At 40.6% G+C, this 17,709-nt stretch overlaps 1 protein-coding gene and 1 non-coding gene across 5 annotated transcripts in view; one reads left to right on the top strand and one right to left on the bottom strand.

Moving 5' to 3' along the window:
- LOC126210526 (pyruvate carboxylase, mitochondrial) overlaps positions 1-17,709 on the bottom strand; it is a 408,145-nt gene that overhangs the window by 275,340 nt on the left and 115,096 nt on the right. The window lies entirely within an intron of this gene.
- Positions 16,928-16,999, top strand: Trnat-cgu (transfer RNA threonine (anticodon CGU)). Its single transcript has one exon. It is a non-coding gene; the product is annotated as a tRNA-Thr (tRNA).

Here is a 17,709-nt window from a genome sequence, read left to right as displayed (position 1 = left end):
CAGAGACAGGCTGGACAGTGAAGGGGGGGAGGCGTGTTTATAGCGATAAGAAGTGCAATAGTATCGAAGGAAATTGACGGAGATCCGAAATGTGAAATGATTTGGGTGAAGGTCACGGTTAAAGCAGGCTCAGACATGGTAATTGGATGTCTTTATAGGCCTCCTGGCTCAGCAGCTGTTGTGGCTGAGCACCTGAAGGATAATTTGGAAAATATTTCGAGTAGATTTCCCCACCATGTTATAGTTCTGGGTGGAGACTTTAATTTGCCGGATATAGACTGGGAGACTCAAACGTTCATAATGGGTGGCAGGGACAAAGAATCCAGTGAAATGTTTATAAGTGCTTTATCTGAAAACTACCTTGAGCAGTTAAACAGAGAACCGACTCGTGGCGATAACATATTAGACCTTCTAGTAACAAACAGACCCGAACTATTTGAAACAGTTAACGCAGAACAGGGCATCAGCGATCATAAAGCGGTTACGGCATCGATGATTTCAGCCGTAAATAGAAATATTAAAAAAGGTAGGAAGATTTTTCTGTTTAGCAAAAGTGACAAAAAGCAGATTACAGAGTACCTGACGGCTCAACACAGAAGTTTTGTCTCCAGTACAGATAGTGTTGAGGATCAGTGGACGAAGTTCAGAACCATCGTACAATATGCGTTAGATGAGTATATGCCAAGCAAGATCGTAAGAGATGGAAAAGAGCCACCGTGGTACAACAACCGAGTTAGAAAACTGCTGCGGAAGCAAAGGGAACTTCACAGCAAACATAAACATAGCCAAAGCCTTGCAGACAAACAAAAATTACGCGAAGCGAAATGTAGTGTGAGGAGGGCTATGCGACAGGCGTTCAATGAATTCGAAAGTAAAGTTCTATGTACTGACTTGGCAGAAAATCGTAAAAAATTCTGGTCTTATGTCAAAGCGGTAGGTGGATCAAAACAAAATGTCCAGACACTCTGTGACCAAAATGGTACTGAAACAGAGGATGACAGACTAAAGGCCGAAATACTAAATGTCTTTTTCCAAAGCTGTTTCACAGAGGAAGACTGCACTGTAGTTCCTTCTCTAGATTGTCGCACAGATGACAAAATGGTAGATATCGAAATAGACGACAGAGGGATAGAGAAACGGATAGAGAAACAATTAAAATCGCTCAAAAGAGGAAAGGCCGCTGGACCTGATGGGATACCAGTTTGATTTTACACAGAGTACGCGAAGGAACTTGCCCCCCTTCTTGCAGCGGTGTACCGTAGGTCTCTAGAAGAGTGTAGCGTTCCAAAGGATTGGAAAAGGGCACAGTTCATCCCCGTTTTCAAGAAGGGACGTCGAATAGATGTGCAGAACTATAGACCTGTATCTCTAACGTCGATCAGTTGTAGAATTTTGGAACACCTATTGTGTTCGAGTATAATGACTTTTCTGGAGACTAGAAATCTACTCTGTAGGAATCAGCATGGGTTTCGAAAAAGGTCGTGTGAAACCCAGCTCGCGCTATTCGTCCACGAGACTCACAGGGCCAAGGACACGGGTTCCCAGGTAGATGCAGTGTTTCTTGACTTCCGCAAGGCGTTCGATACAGTTCCCCACAGTAAGAGCATATGGACTATCAAACCAATTGTGTGATTGGATTGGCGAGTTCCTAGATAACAGAACGCAGCATGTTATTCTCAATGGAGAGAAGTCTTCCGAAGTAAGAGTGATTTCAGGTGTGCCGCAGGGGAGTGTCATGGGACCGTTGCTGTTGACAATATACATAAATGACCTGGTGGATGACATCGGAAGTTCACTGAGGCTTTTTGCAGATGATGCTGTGGTGTATCGAGAGGTTGTAACAATGGATAATTGTACTGAAATGCAGGAGGATCTGCAACGAATTGAAGCATGGTGCAGGGAATGGCAATTGAATCTCAATGTAGACAAGTGTAATGTGCTGCGAATACATAGAAAGATAGATCCATTATCATTTAGCTACAAAATAGCAGTTCAGCAACTGGAAGCAGTTAATTCCATAAATTATCTGGGAGTACGCATTAGGAGTGATTTAAAATGGAATGATCATATAAAGTTGATCGTCGGTAAAGCAGATGCCAGACCGATTCATTGGAAGAATCCTAAGGAAATGCAATCCGAAAACAAAGGAAGTAGGTTACAGTACGCTTGTTCGCCCACTGCTTGAATACTGCTCAGCGGTGTGAGATCCGTACCAGATATGGTTGATAGAGTAGATAGAGAAGATCCAACGGAGAGCAGCGCGCTTCGTTACAGGATCATTTAGTAATCGCGAAAGCGTTACGGAGATGATAGATAAACTCCAGTGGAAGACTCTGCAGGAGAGACGCTCAGTAACTCGGTACGGGCTTTTGTTAAAGTTTCGAGAACATACCTTCACTGAAGCGTCAAGCAGTATATTGCTCCCTCCTACGTATATCTCGCGAAGAGACCATGAGGATAAAATCAGAGAGATTAGAGCCCACACAGAAGCATACAGACAATCCTTTCCACGAACAATACGAGACTGGAATAGAAGGGAGAACCGATAGAGGTAATCAGGTTACCCTCCGCCACACACCGTCAGGTGGCTTGCGGAGTATGGATGTAAATGTAGATGTTGTGCTGTAGTGGTTGGGCGGAGAGCACGTTGAATCTGCGACTGAGTACCCATACACCCCAACATCAAATTCACTATGGAGGGTAAACTACCTTTCCTTGACGTCTTGGTCAAGAGAAGGGCTGACGGCACCCTAGGTCATGGGGTGTATCGGAAGACAACGCACACTAGTCTGTATTTGCACGCAGACAGCTGCCACCACCCTTCACAGAGGAATGGGGTACTTAAAACTCTAGTACATAGGGCGCGCTATCTCTGACGCAGAGAGTCTACCCCAGGAATTGGAACATCTGAGAATCGTATTTCGAAAAAATGGGCACTCAGAGTGGCACATTCAACGTGCTCTCCGCCCACCCACTACAGCACAACCTGTGGAGATGGATGAAATCACGAGGGAGGAGGTAGGCACTGCGTTTATCCCATATACAGGCGCACTCTCGGGGAAAATCGCCCGCATTTTGAAGAAACACCGGGTCGGAACTGTGTTTTGTCCTCTGAATAAAACTCGTGCACTGGTGGGGAGTGCCAAAGATGACCTCGGTTTGAGGAAGGCCGGCGTGTACCAGATTCCGTGTCAATGTGGCAAGTCGTATATTGGTCAGACGATGCGTACCGTCGAGGATCGATGCCGTGAACACCAGAGGCACACTCGACTGATGTATCCGAGCAAGTCGGCGGTCGCTGAACATTGTTTGTCGGAAAATCACGCTATGAACGTACGAGGATTGTGGTACAGACGTCGAGATACTGGGACAGCGTTGTTAGAGAGGCCATCGAAATTCGCACCAATGACGACCTCATAAACCGTGACTGTGGCTATAATCTTAGCAAGGCTTGGGAACCAGCGATTGGGTTAATCAAGAGTAAATCGAGCAAACGTATAGTTGTGACGACCACGGCGGACAGAGCCATCACACCGACGTCACCTCAGACGCCGTCGCAATCTGTTCCACCGCGCGACCGTGGCTTGGGGCGCGGACGGCGGAGGGAGTGCGCCGCGGGCGGAGGGTATTTAAATCGGCCGCCGCCGCGACCGAACCCAGTTCCCCCCTGAGCAGCCACAGCGTACGGACCTCCGTGCCGGCACGTTCACAGGAGCTCAGTCCGTCAGTTCACCTGATGATGGCGACATGTATGATCGCCGAAATATTGTGCCCGTTAGACACTGTAGACCGGCAGTACACCCGTGGCTATTTTGATTATCAAATACGCCGGGAGAAACTCAAGAATCACAGCAAAATAACTGATGATGGGCGAAGTAGAGAGGATATAAAATAAAGACTGGCGATGGCAAGGAAAGCGTTTCTGAAGAAGAGAAATTTGTTAACATCGAGCATAGGTTTAAGCGACATGAAGTCTTTACTGAAAGTATTTGTATAGAATGTAGCCACGTATGGATGTAAAACGTGGAAAATAAACTGTTTAAAACAAGAGGACGTCGTTATCAGGAGAAAGAAAACTGGCGTTCTACGGATCGGAGCGTGGAATGTCAGATCACTTAATCGGGCAGGTAGGTTAGAAAATTTAAAAAGGGAAATGGATAGGTTAAAGTTAGATATAGTGGGAATTAGTGAAGTTCGGTGGCAGGAGGAACAAGACTTTTGGTCAGGTGATTACAGGGTTATAAATACAAAATCAAATAGGGGTAATGCAGGAGTAGGTTTAATAATGAATAAAAAAATAGGAGTGCGGGTTAGCTACTACAAACAGCATAGTGAACGCATTATTGTGGCCAAGATAGACACAAAGCCCATGCCTACTACAGTAGTACAAGTTTATATGCCAACTAGCTCTGCAGATGATGAAGAAATAGATGAAATGTATGACGAGATAAAAGAAATTATTCAGGTAGTGAAGGGAGACGAAAATTTAATAGTCATGGGTGACTGGAATTCGTCAGTAGGAAAAGGGAGAGAAGGAAACATAGTAGGTGAATATGGATTGGGGGGAAGGAATGAAAGAGGAAGCCGCCTTGTAGAATTTTGCACAGAGCATAACTTAATCATAGCTAACACTTGGTTCAAGAATCATGAAAGGAGGCTGTATACATGGAAGAAGCCAGGAGATACTGACAGGTTTCAGATAGATTATATAATGGTAAGACAGAGATTTAGGAACCAGGTTTTAAATTGTAAGACATTTCCAGGGGCAGATGTGGATTCTGACCACAATCTCTTGGTTATGAACTGCAGATTGAAACTGAAGAAACTGCAAAAAGGTGGGAATTTAAGGAGATGGGACCTGGATAAACTGAAAGAACCAGAGGTTGTAGAGAGTTTCAGGGAGAGCATAAGGGAACAATTGACAGGAATGGGGGAAAGAAATACAGTAGAAGAAGAATGGGTAGCTCTGAGGGATGAAGTGGTGAAGGCAGCAGACGACCAAGTAGGTAAAAAGACGAGGGCTAATAGAAATCCTTGGGTAACAGAAGAAATATTGAATTTAATTGATGAAAGGAGAAAATATAAAAATACAGTAAATGAAGCTGGCAAAAAGGAATACAAACGTCTCAAAAATGAGATCGACAGGAAGTGCAAAATGGCTAAGCAGGGATGGCTAGAGGACAAATGTAAGGATGTAGCGGCTTGTCTCACTAGGGGTAAGATAGATACTGCCTACAGGAAAATTAAAGAGACCTTTGGAGAAAAGAGAACCACTTGTATGAATATCAAGAGCTCAGATGGAAACCCAGTTCTAAGCAAAGAAGGGAAGGTAGAAAAGTGGAAGGAGTATATAGAGGGTTTATACAAGGGAGATGTACTTGAGGACAATATTATGGAAATGGAAGAGGATGTAGATGAAGACGAAATGGGAGATAAGATACTGCGTGAAGAGTTTGACAGAGCACTGAAAGACCTGAGTCGAAACAAGGCCCCGGGAGTAGACAACATTCCACTAGAACTACTGATGGCCTCGGGAGAGCCAGTCATGACAAAACTCTACCATCTGGTGAGCACGATGTATGAGACAGGCGAAATACCCTCAGACTTCAGGAAGAATATAATAATTCCAATCCCAAAGAAAGCAGGTGTTGACAGATGTGAAAATTACCGAACTATCAGTTTAATAAGTCACAGCTGCAAAATACTAACGCGAATTCTTTACAGACGAATGGAAAAACTGGTAGAAGCTGACCTCGGGGAAGATCAGTTTGGATTCCGTAGAAATGTTGGAACACGTGAGGCAATACTGACCTTACGACTTATCTTAGAAGAAAGATTAAGAAAAGGCAAACCTACGTTTATAGCATTTGTAGACTTAGAGAAAGCTTTTGACAATGTTGACTGGAATACTCTCTTTCAAATTCTGAAGGTGGCAGGGGTAAAATACAGGGAGCGAAAGGCTATTTACAATTTGTACAGAAACCAGATGGCAGTTATAAGAGTCGAGGGGCATGAAAGGGAAGCAGTGGTTGGGAAAGGAGTGAGACAGGGTTGTAGCCTCTCCCCGATGTTATTCAATCTGTATATTGAGCAAGCAGTAAAGGAAACAAAAGAAAAATTCGGAGTAGGTATTAAAATTCATGGAGAAGAAGTAAAAACTTTGAGGTTCGCCGATGACATTGTAATTCTGTCAGAGACAGCAAAGGACTTGGAAGAGCAGTTGAACGGAATGGACAGTGTCTTGAAAGGAGGATATAAGATGAACATCAACAAAAGCAAAACGAGGATAATGGAATGTAGTCAAATTAAGTCGGGTGATGCTGAGGGAATTAGATTAGGAAATGAGACACTTAAAGTAGTAAAGGAGTTTTGCTATTTAGGGAGTAAAATAACCGATGATGGTCGAAGTAGAGAGGATATAAAATGTAGACTGGCAATGGCAAGGAAAGCGTTTCTCAAGAAGAGAAACTTGTTAACATCGAGTATAGATTTAGGTGTCAGGAAGTCGTTTCTGAAAGTATTTGTATGGAGTGTAGCCATGTATGGAAGTGAGACATGGACGATAACTAGTTTGGACAAGAAGAGAATAGAAGCTTTCGAAATGTGGTGCTACAGAAGAATGCTGAAGATAAGGTGGGTAGATCACGTAACTAATGAGGAGGTATTGAATAGGATTGGAGAGAAGAGAAGTTTGTGGCACAACTTGACTAGAAGAAGGGATCGGTTGGTAGGACATGTTTTGAGGCATCAAGGGATCACAAATTTAGCATTGGAGGGCAGCGTGGAGGGTAAAAATCGTAGAGGGAGACCAAGAGATCAATACACTAAGCAGATTCAGAAGGATGTAGGTTGCAGTAGGTACTGGGAGATGAAGAAGCTTGCACAGGATAGAGTAGCATGGAGAGCTGCATCAAACCAGTCTCAGGACTGAAGACCACAACAACAGATAAGAAGAAAATAGAAACTTTCGAAATGTGGCGCTACAAGAGAGTGCTGAATATTTGATGGGTTCGATCACGGAACTAATTGGAAGGTAATGAATGGAAGTGAGGGGAAGAGGAAATTGTGGCACAACTTGACTAGAAGGGATCATTCGGTAGAGCACGTTCTGAGGCAGCAAGGAATAGCCAATGTAGTACTGGAGGGAAGTGTGTGGGGGAGGTTGGTAAAAATTGTAGAGAGAGGCCAGGAGACGAATACATTAAGTAGATTCAGAAGGATATGGGTTGCAGTATTACTCGCAGTAGATGAAGCTTGCACAGGATAGAGCAGCGTGGAGAGCTCCAGCAAACCAGTCTCTGAACGAAAGACTACAACGACAAGTTTTAAGAGAAAAGTGAGGAGCGAAGCGTCTCTCAGAAAACAAACTCATCGGAGCAAACTGATGATGTGTAAGTGTGTCTGTAGTATAAATCTGATGTGAAATTGAATATGTTAAAAACGTGTTACATTCTTGTTTTCATTTATAAGTAAATGTTCTCCCCGCAGTTATTAAGTTGTACGTGAATTATGGTTTTTGTAATATTTGTTCCAGAAAAGCTAGCTGGAACCGCGAGCTCAGCAGATCGTGGTAAAGAGACTATGTGTCGAATGCAATTCGCATCCAGCCGCTGATTTCATTCTGCTATAAGGAAATCGCGTCCCTGAGATTATTTGCTGATCGTTTAACTGCGAGTGACTTGTGATCGTTTTGAGCAAGTCTGGTCTGATCATTGTCTTCGAACTGTTGATCTGCTGCTCTCGCTTCTGTCAGAATTTCAACAGGACTGATGGTCGTATTAAATTACTACGGCTCGTAAATGGTAAAAATTTCAGGAGCCAATTTTATTCATAAATAATCGCAGTCTTTTTAGATTAGTATCAAATGCGGTAGGAAGAACTCGCGCCACCACCAACAACGACCGTTGTTCCCACTGCTCAATATGAGAGAAATTAAATTTATTTGACAACTTCGTTTTTTACATTTGCTATTTTAGTCAAATATCGGAACAAACGCGCCAAAGACTTTTTTCACGTAACACTGCTGAGGAAATTTAGAGAACCGACATTTGAAGGTGACAGCAGAACGATTCTATCGCCATCAACGTACATTTCGCGTAACGAACACGAAAGTAGGAGAAATTAGGGAAGTACCAAGGCATATAGACAGTCGGTTTTGCTTCGCTATATCTGCGAGTCGAACAGGAAAGGAAATGACTAGTGGTACAAGATACCCTCCAACACGCACCATAAGGTAGTTTGTGGAGTACGAATGCAGATGTAACCTGCATTAAATGTGTTTCTGTTGTCATGGGCAGCAACTTTCCAGCTGTTCTCTTCTTTATTACGGTCTTTGCTAATAAATAATATTTCACTTTCCGTAAGTCTGATAGTAAATATATCTCATTTATGAAGTAAATATATCTCATTTATGAAATTCACAGTTCTAGCGCCGTACTGTACGTCTACAACAACATATTAACGTAATATTTGATTGTTTTGCAAAATACCTTAATGAACTCTTTCAGTCCAGCTACTAAAATGTTACAAGTTTCTGGTTGTTGCAGACATGTGTTGGAGATGTGTATCAGCCTTCTGTATGAATCATCAGTAACCAAAGAAACCAAGGACAATGAGCGATCTGGTTGTAAACCGGTATACAGTCTTTGATATTGGTATTAGCCTTAATTCTTGTTCCGACTGTTTTTACAGTAGATTTGAAATCGTGTTTCAGCATTTTGGAAAACATATGTAGTCAATGTCAGTTCATGAGTTATGCCCCTGGAAGTAGTTATCTTACTTAAAAAAGAACACATGCGCGGAGTCCAATTTCTGATTTTCTTGTTAACCTTACTGCTTGTGGAATGCAAAAGCGACACATCGGTACTCACTTCCAGTATCTCGCTAACATCCATTCCACGGCAATACTATGAAATCTAGGGCTCTGGGAATGTACTGCCACAAACAATGCCGGCAACAGTAGCTGGACAGGTTTTCGGACTAGATGCGATTTCCAGGATCCACGAAGTGCACCTTGCCATGCAGTTCCAAGTGTTTTGGAAGCGTATGGACGTAGATATAGTTTCGCACCGCTTGTAAAATTTAGTGTTCCCATTACATTTACACCACTTGTAACGTCCCCGCTCTTGCGTACGTTAGCTCTTTAAAGCCTGTACTATGATAAGTTGACGGGCTTCACCTTCTAAGAAAGGATTTTATTGAATATGATGACCGCGTGTACCTGAATGGAAGCAAAATCGGACTTATACCCAGTCAGTAACAACAATGATAGTCAAGCTAGTATAAAGTGCAACTACACATTAATACGGACAAGAAACCTACGCAGCAGATGCTACCAATTATTAATAATACGGTCGCCAGCCTAATTAGGCATTACGTGAGTTTTTTCCTTGTACAAGTGGATGTACGTACAAACATAACCACACGTAGTAATACTGCATTATATGGAAAACTTTAGAACCAGAAAAATCTACTAAACTAGTATTTTCCTTTTCTGTACCGATTTGGACAAGCTACAGATACACAACATTACACTACAATGATTACTACACACTGCATTTTGTCTATTGATCCAACTGAAATCGGGCATAGGTTGCCCTAGAAATAGCACTTTTGAAACACACATACTATGTCAATCTTAATAAAAAAAACACTGATAAATTTAGGTTTTTATATTGGCTTTCACTTTGCAGATCAAATCAGTTCAGTGCACTTCAGCATTTAAATGAATAGAAATGAAAAGAATGAAAAAGGGGGGGGGGGGGACCCTGAAACTGTTATGGTCACTGTGTTGAAACTATTAATTATGGGACACATGAAGCACTCAAGATTTACAAAATATGGGTTACTATTCTTTTTGTCTTATTAATTCCTCATTTAACTACCCTTATATTTGTTTCTGTTTAATTAAGCTTCATTACTAAACCACTTTCAACATTATCTTCAAAATTTGTCAGGTCTATTATTTACCAAAATATTCATTAACAACAAAGTTCTTTAAATATCTTTCTAGCATAGATAGTTCTGCACGTAATTCTTATTAACATGAATTTTAAATCTTCATTTCGGGACACTCGGATTGCACAACATGCGGAAAGGACCCTGTCCAGGTTAGTGATTAGGATAATTAATTAATAGGGCAATTCTGGTAAAAGTCAAGTTATTATTGAACAGTTAGGAACAAATTTAACACTGGTCCATACGGATACACTTGTAAAGAATTGACCTGTGCAAGTCGATGCGGCGGTTGGCGGGCAGCGAGATGGCGAGGCGCACAGCACACATACAATCACAGCTATGGCTCTTGCTGTAGCGGCACTTTGCTTCTTCTTGGCGTTGTAATCCTTTTCAATTCAGTGCCTATTGGATATAGCCATGCTGTATAGTCGTCGGAAACGGCACATCCGAGGCTCAAATGAAACCACTTTTTCCAGGATAGCCTCCTCGATCCGGAACGTGTTCCTCAGACCGGTGCCCAACTCCGACACTTGCTGAGCCCGTTATGCCGTACCGCGCCCGTGTGTATTTTCCCGCGCTCGCCTGCCATCCACCTTTTACCTCTCCCCTACAGATAGGGTATTCACCAAAGGTTTTACATTCCACATATCCTAATACATTGCCTACGTACGGACCAGGCGTACAATTACAACTTTCACATCTTACAATATTCCCAACAATATTTAAACTTCACTTCTATTATAACATTACTTGAAATTTAACATAAATATTAAAATTTACATCGAAATGTGTTTACAGTTTCTTTAACATAATAACACGAAAAGACAAAGAAATGAAATTAAAACCTTGCTTACACTAACTTATCGAAAATCAGAAAAAAAATTTTTATATGTACAGTTGTTGTTACACGCTGTCCTTCGAATAAGCTCGAAATACTAAAAGTTATACTTGATATGCGCGCCAGGCAATCCCGCAATAATCCGATATAGGCGACACGTTCAGCAATCTCTCTCTCTCGTAACTGAACTCCAGATTCCTTGTATGCTGGCTAAGTCCTTGCACTACTTCACATTTTTATCCTCATTAGTTATTTATCATCTATCCTTACGCAATTGCATGAAATCAATATTAATAATGCTGAAAATAATTTTTATAGTATGGATTAATACAGAAAATATGGTTACATACCGTATTGCAATGCATACTATATATTAAACTACACACAATCATTCGTTCGCAATTAAGACCATCTTTCGCCACGTCTTCGAATTCGAATGTGTAGAAAGCCTTTTCTTTGATCTACTTCTGGGTTTTATTTTTGATGATATTTAGTGAGACTTGATATGGTCGCGAAGGTAATTTATCAAGAAGCTTTACGCCTGGATATTCGCAACTAATACTCTTTTTCTTGTGGTTGAAGGTATATCTGTCTTTCTTGTTTGACGAGTATTACGGTGATGTAAGACTGCCTTAGGCTACACCTGGTAAAGTTGTATTTTATATAAACGAGACAGATGTACATGAAGAGAGATAAGAAAAATACATATGTTTGAAGTAGGACCTACAACGTATTTTGGTTACGAAATTTTACGACTTCACAGTACGGCATTGTTCTAATAGATAAAGTGTCTTTTTTTTTGTTCTAGAAGAATTATTCCACAAAACAATGCCGTATCTTAGGTGACAGTGATGGATGGTAGGACGTAATAGGAACTAACCTGGATCATAAAAAAGTGATTAACAGATAGTTGCTTACAGGACAGCCACCATAACAATAACCAGTAACCAAGGAGCTTGGTCTTTTTTCCCTCTCTTATGTTCACAGTTATATCGCTCAGCTTCCTCAGTTACAAGTTGTCACAGTCAGATGCAGATGTCGCCTGAGGCCTGTTTAGTAACAACCAGTAGACCTCAAAATGTTTAAAGAATGAAACTCTCGTGTATGAAAAACTTCAAACTTCTGATTACTTCACAAGTTCGATATGTATTACATATCTGACGTGACGGATGTAAGATAGTTAAAAGCCATTTGAAATTATGTTTACAGTTTGCCGGAAGTCAATCAGTGCTTTAATTTTGGAACACTGGTGACTATAAACTGGGTAATTTGCGCTCCATTTTAAGCAGAGGCTAGTTTTTCACGCATCTCCATAATAGTGAACCTTCTCACTTACGTGTCGTACAAGGAATAACTTCGCATATGTATTCGGTCGTATTTGTGGATACTGTCTGCAGAATGCGTTGTGAATAGACTTAGTGGTAAATAAGTAAAACATTGAAACGTTATGCCAGATGCTGAAGTTCTGCTGCGTGAACAGCGAAAATTTTCGAAGTGATAAAGTTTTTTTCCTTTCATAATTTTTTGGGCCTGAACTCTCAAATAATTGAATAAAATCTGGGTAATTCGTGCTTCGTGCACTATACTGCAGCAAGACGAACGCAGATTTTAAAAGTAACAGTTGAATTACTGTGTTAAACATTTAGTGGAAGATTGTGTAATGTAATTTCGTTCATCATATTCAACGTTTCAGGAAAAATTTAAATAATGAAATTTGCACCAGTTAATAATTTGTCATGCTTCACAAAGCACGTTTCGAGAATTTATTCATATCTTGAAGTACACTTCTGCACTCGTTTACACGAATGTTTTTGGGGATATTTTGTGTGTCATTTTCTGCGTTTTTCTGAGGTTATACTGCAATCGAATAATCGGACAAAAGGAATCCGAATGTTTTTAAATGCTAATGTTAGAAATAGTATTTTAGTTTGTCTAGTTACAAGTATTGTGGCTCCTCCATTGTACATGATGTATCAAAAAGAATAATCGGATTTCAAAAATCGTTAATTGTTAAGCTATTTGAGATAGTCAATGTGCGTGAACAGCGTACTGTTGGAAAGATCAAACTAGTTTTACATGGCTCCCGCTAGGTAGCAGCAGTTGTGACAGACGGCGAACGCATCCGGCACAGTTTCACATCGAGTCCGTAGAAATCCTTTTGCCGTGCAGCTCAAGTTGCCCCCAGTGTCCGTCTGGCGTGTGTTGCGTCGACTTTTACACATAAAACCATACAAAATCCAGCTACTGCACCTCTTCGTGAAGCTGACAAACAACAACGTTTGGAGTTCTGTAATTTCGTTCTTGGCAAGATGGAGGATGACAGTGTTTTTTTTTTTTTTTTTCACGTTTAGTGTTTAGTGACGAGACAACATTCCAGTTAACTGCAAAGGCGTAACGTCAACATGTGAGAATATATGGTACTTAATTTTACAACATGAGATAGACTCTCCAAAATTTAACGTGGTTTGTGCAGTTTCACCGGAAAAGGTGTGTGGCCCGTATTTCTTTGCCGATTACAGGAAGCACGTATCTCTATATGCTTGAGGATATTTCTTTTCCCACTGTTGAAGACTGATTCGAACGACTTCATTTACCAACAGAATGGGGCATCGCCACACTGGAACCTGGAAGTGCGAGAATTTTTAAATCGAAGGATTACTGGCCAATGGATCGGCCGCACTGGACCAAATGATTCAGTCTTACATTATTGGCCTACAAGGCCACCAGACCTGACTCTGAGAAATTATTTCGTGTGAGGGTTTATGAAAGATTGTGCGCATCCGTTACCAACAATAATTAATGAACTGGGACATCGCGCAACTGCAGCTGTGGAAGCTGTAACTCGAGACAAGCTCGCTGCAGTGCGGGAACAATTTGAATACCGCATTGACATATGCCGTGAATCTAAAGAGGGCGTATTGAACATTCATGAAGAAAGACAGTCTCCCGTCCATCAAGAAACAAAATTCATTGTACATGTTTATTAGTTTCAGAAATATAGATGTGCGAAACCGGATGATTCTTTTTGATAAACCCTGTATAATGTATATAATGTAATGTAGGAACACTAACACCTTTGACTGTGTACTAACTCATGAAATACCATAGTGTGGCAATATCTTTGGAGCATTTTTACAAGGCATATAACATACTTTTGTTTTGTTATGATGCTACGAAGTAAAAAATATCATTGTCCGATTTTTTACGTCACTCACTTTATAAACTGTACCAAGGAGTTGAGCAGAAGACCTCCTTACTAGTAACTTATTTTTTATGTACAAAATTGCGTATGCTTGTGTAAATGAACGTTAATTGATATAACCATTAAGGAGCAGAGTGTTCATATGGAAATACTTACACTATCTACACCCCAGCCGCCCCCCCCCCCCCCCCCCAAGGGCAGCAAAGAGATGCCTGGCTATTCACTTTTGCCTTTTACCATCCTCATCTTGTCACGTAGGCATAGGGTGACCATACGTCCCGATTAATTGGGATTGTCCTGTTTTTTGAGGCTCAAAAATTTGTCCCGACTTTTTTTTTTTAAACAAGCAATTTGTCCCCATTTTCAAGGATTATTTTCAGACATTTACAAAGTGGTTAAAATATTTTCTGAGTGTCGATTTTATAAACTATCAATTGAAACTGACATTCCGTACGTTGGTACCCCCTGATAATGTACAGCTTAAGCACTATAATTGTTGCGTACTCTTATTTTCTTTTGCTTGCCATTGTTGTCAGCACTCAGTTTTGTGAAGTGCTAGCACGTCGTGGCGATGCCGAAACGGAAATCAAAGTTGTCGGAAGAGCTTCAGAGGAAATTTCCTTGCTTCACTGCTACAGACAATGACTGTTCAGCAAAATGTAACGTATGTAACTGTGCTGTATCCGTGTCTCATGGTGGTGCTGCACATCTCAAGCATCATATGGAATCAGAGAAACACTTGAAGAATCTTCGATCGGCAGGTTCCTCGCAAAAAATGACGAGATATTTTGTAACTTCAAATACACAGGAACAGAAAAACCTAGCTGCAGCAGAAGGAACCCTGTCATTCCATGTTGTTACACACCACCAAAGCTATCGTTCTAATGACTGCAGCGTTCAACTACACAAAAAAAAATTTCCTGATTCTAAGATTGCAGAAAATGTTTCGTGTCGAAGAACAAAGTTGAAGCAATTATCAACAATGTTATAGCTCCGCATTCCCAGAAACAGGTAGTAGCTGCTGTAAACAGTGCAAAATACTTTTCAATATCTACTGATGCTAACAACCATGGGCATCAGAAAATTTTTCCTGTGATAGTTCAGTATTTTTCTGTAAGTGAGGGTGGACTGCAGACGAAATTGCCGGATCTGGATGAATTGCATAACCAAAAGTCCGAAACAATTTCCAATTATCTTTCTCATGTTATACAGTCATTCAGTATCATCTCAAAGTTTTCAGCTTACTATCGTCACAGTGGAGAGATGAGAGGAATAGAGGAGCGTTAAGTGTATTTTACTGAACTGTTTAAACTTCACTAAATACAGTTGCACTGACTTCCATTCATACCTATTAGGCAAACCTGATTTGCTGAATGAAATTTCATCTTCGAAGAAATATGATTAAATATCAGTGAAGGTTATACATGCAGAGGAAGAAGAAATGTTACCATTAAAAGTGATATTTAACGAGAAATAAAAATTGTCCCACTTTTTGGCCAAGAAAATGTATGAAATTCCCACTTTCGTCCGAAGAAAATATGGTCACCCTACTAAGCACGCATCGTTTTCTGTAGCTCTGAATAGTTTCTAATATACTGACCTACCTTTCATTCAAAATGTGACTTTTTGCAATAATAGTGTACAATTTATGTTAATAATCATTGCGCTGCTATTTTCATTTTTTTTCAGCTTCTTTTGGAAGAGACGCAACACATCGACGTGGCACCGATCCGCCGTTGGTGTGACTTTATTACTAATTTTCAATATTTCTCTTATTGCACAACCTGAACCTGCAGTCATTCGAAGAAGTAGTGCGAGGATTTTTTTGATCAGCATAGAGCTGTTATCCGACCGCAATATGCAGTCTGAATTTTCAAATTTCCCATCTTGAATTGCGCTATTCCAAGGACCAATCCTGGATGATTACTACCGTATACTTTTATTGCTTCGGTGTTTGTTTAGTGAGCGAAGACGAAAGCCAGTTCAAAATGAACACTCGTCAACATTGGACAAACTTAAAACAATGTCTAGAGTCTTTCCAAAATTAATGTATAATGAACTACCGTTAAGGCAAGCCATCTTGTTTTTACAACAGGTAAACAGTGACGGTGACAACTCAATACACAGAACCTGACAGTGACGAAGAAGAGGGAAAAAGAAAATATGACAAACTGTAAAGAAAAACAGACACTGTAAAAACATAATACAGCAAGAAAACCACACCATGTGGTAAGAAGCCATAAAATACAATAACCCACTGATGATGCTGCAACGACAGTGAAACATGTCTGGGACAAAAAATTATGTTTTGCTAAAGGCGGATCCCATCCAGAAACATATGTAATGTAAGCCAGGCATTTCATAATTTAAGGAATTATTCGTTCTGTAGTTTCAGTAAGAGCTAGTTATCTGCGAGGCAAGCATTCATGAATTGACCACCAGGGCTTCCTATCTCCTAGTTAACAACGTACAAATACAAACGTTTGTTCAATGGAGCCGTGCGTACCATTGTCACCGCCAGGTTTAATTGCATTGCGCACAGCGGTTTCGGAGTCAATGTTATCTTCCGATAAAAATAGCATCTGGTGCTTTTCGTTACGGCTACGTGCCGTGGGGGAAATATCTTCATTTCTCTTTTGCACGTATGGCAGTTGCATAAACGAATAAACTGTTTGTCAACGCGAGAAACAACGTGTTGTCCGCACAGCGCAGCTTTCAAATTACCATCCGCTGCTGAGCAGACACGTCTAATGAAGGTATACGGTAATAATCGAAACACCAATGTGGGCTACACAAAGTAGTGATTTAATTATGGATATATATATATTTATATATATTATTACATAGAAATACACACTATCTAAATCTGTCCATAACCGGTAGCTCAGCCACCAATATCAACAGACACGAAAGCCACGTCTTTCCGCGGCGCCTCTTTAGCTCAGTGGTAGAGCACTGGTCTCGTAAACCAGGGGTCGTGAGTTCAAACCTCACAGGAGGCATTCATTTTTAAAATTGTTCATTAATAAAACTACACCTTTAGACAACAACAAGAAAACAATTTGCAGCTAATGAAGCCTGTGCTGTATTTCTACCCAGTTCGTACCAGGATCTACGTGTACATGTGACATCTGCTAGGCGAAAACCTTATTTCGCTGTCGTGTTTACATGTTAATGTCTGAAGCGTATTTATTAACGCAGTTAAATATGGCACTTTGAAAACAGCTGACACAGTTTATGATTTAGTCAGCACAATCGCCATTTCGTTTCAATTAGACGATGACATTCGGTTGTTTTGAGAATCAGGCTTATGCAAAGGCAATTTGTTTATTTTTGTATTTACCCAGATATGTTTCGACACCTATATGTCATCTTCTGTGGTTCAAATTTTTATTTCTGTAAAACACAATACGAAATTTATAGTAATTGTCGGCCTAAAAATTACAATATGTGCAATTTGCTTTGTTTAGACGCTCGCCTTAAAATTACATTGCAAAATGGACTGCATTATTACACTCTGGATTTTGTGCTCTTTTTTGTATTTTGACAACGTGTCATCTGCAAACTAGCCATGAAGAAAATTAGTATTTCTCCCCTCTGCAAGAGAATTCTCGAACTGGAACACGTGCCAAATTAAAACACCAATCTCCCACTTCCATTAACATACACAGCGTGACTGCGCAATGCATATAGAATCATTTATACCTACATA

The sequence above is a fragment of the Schistocerca nitens genome, chromosome 10 (genome assembly GCF_023898315.1).
Source record: "Schistocerca nitens isolate TAMUIC-IGC-003100 chromosome 10, iqSchNite1.1, whole genome shotgun sequence".
NCBI classification, from domain to species: Eukaryota; Metazoa; Arthropoda; class Insecta; order Orthoptera; family Acrididae; genus Schistocerca; species Schistocerca nitens.
Note: the sequence above shows the minus strand (reverse complement) of the source record. Positions and strands in the feature narration are given on the sequence as shown.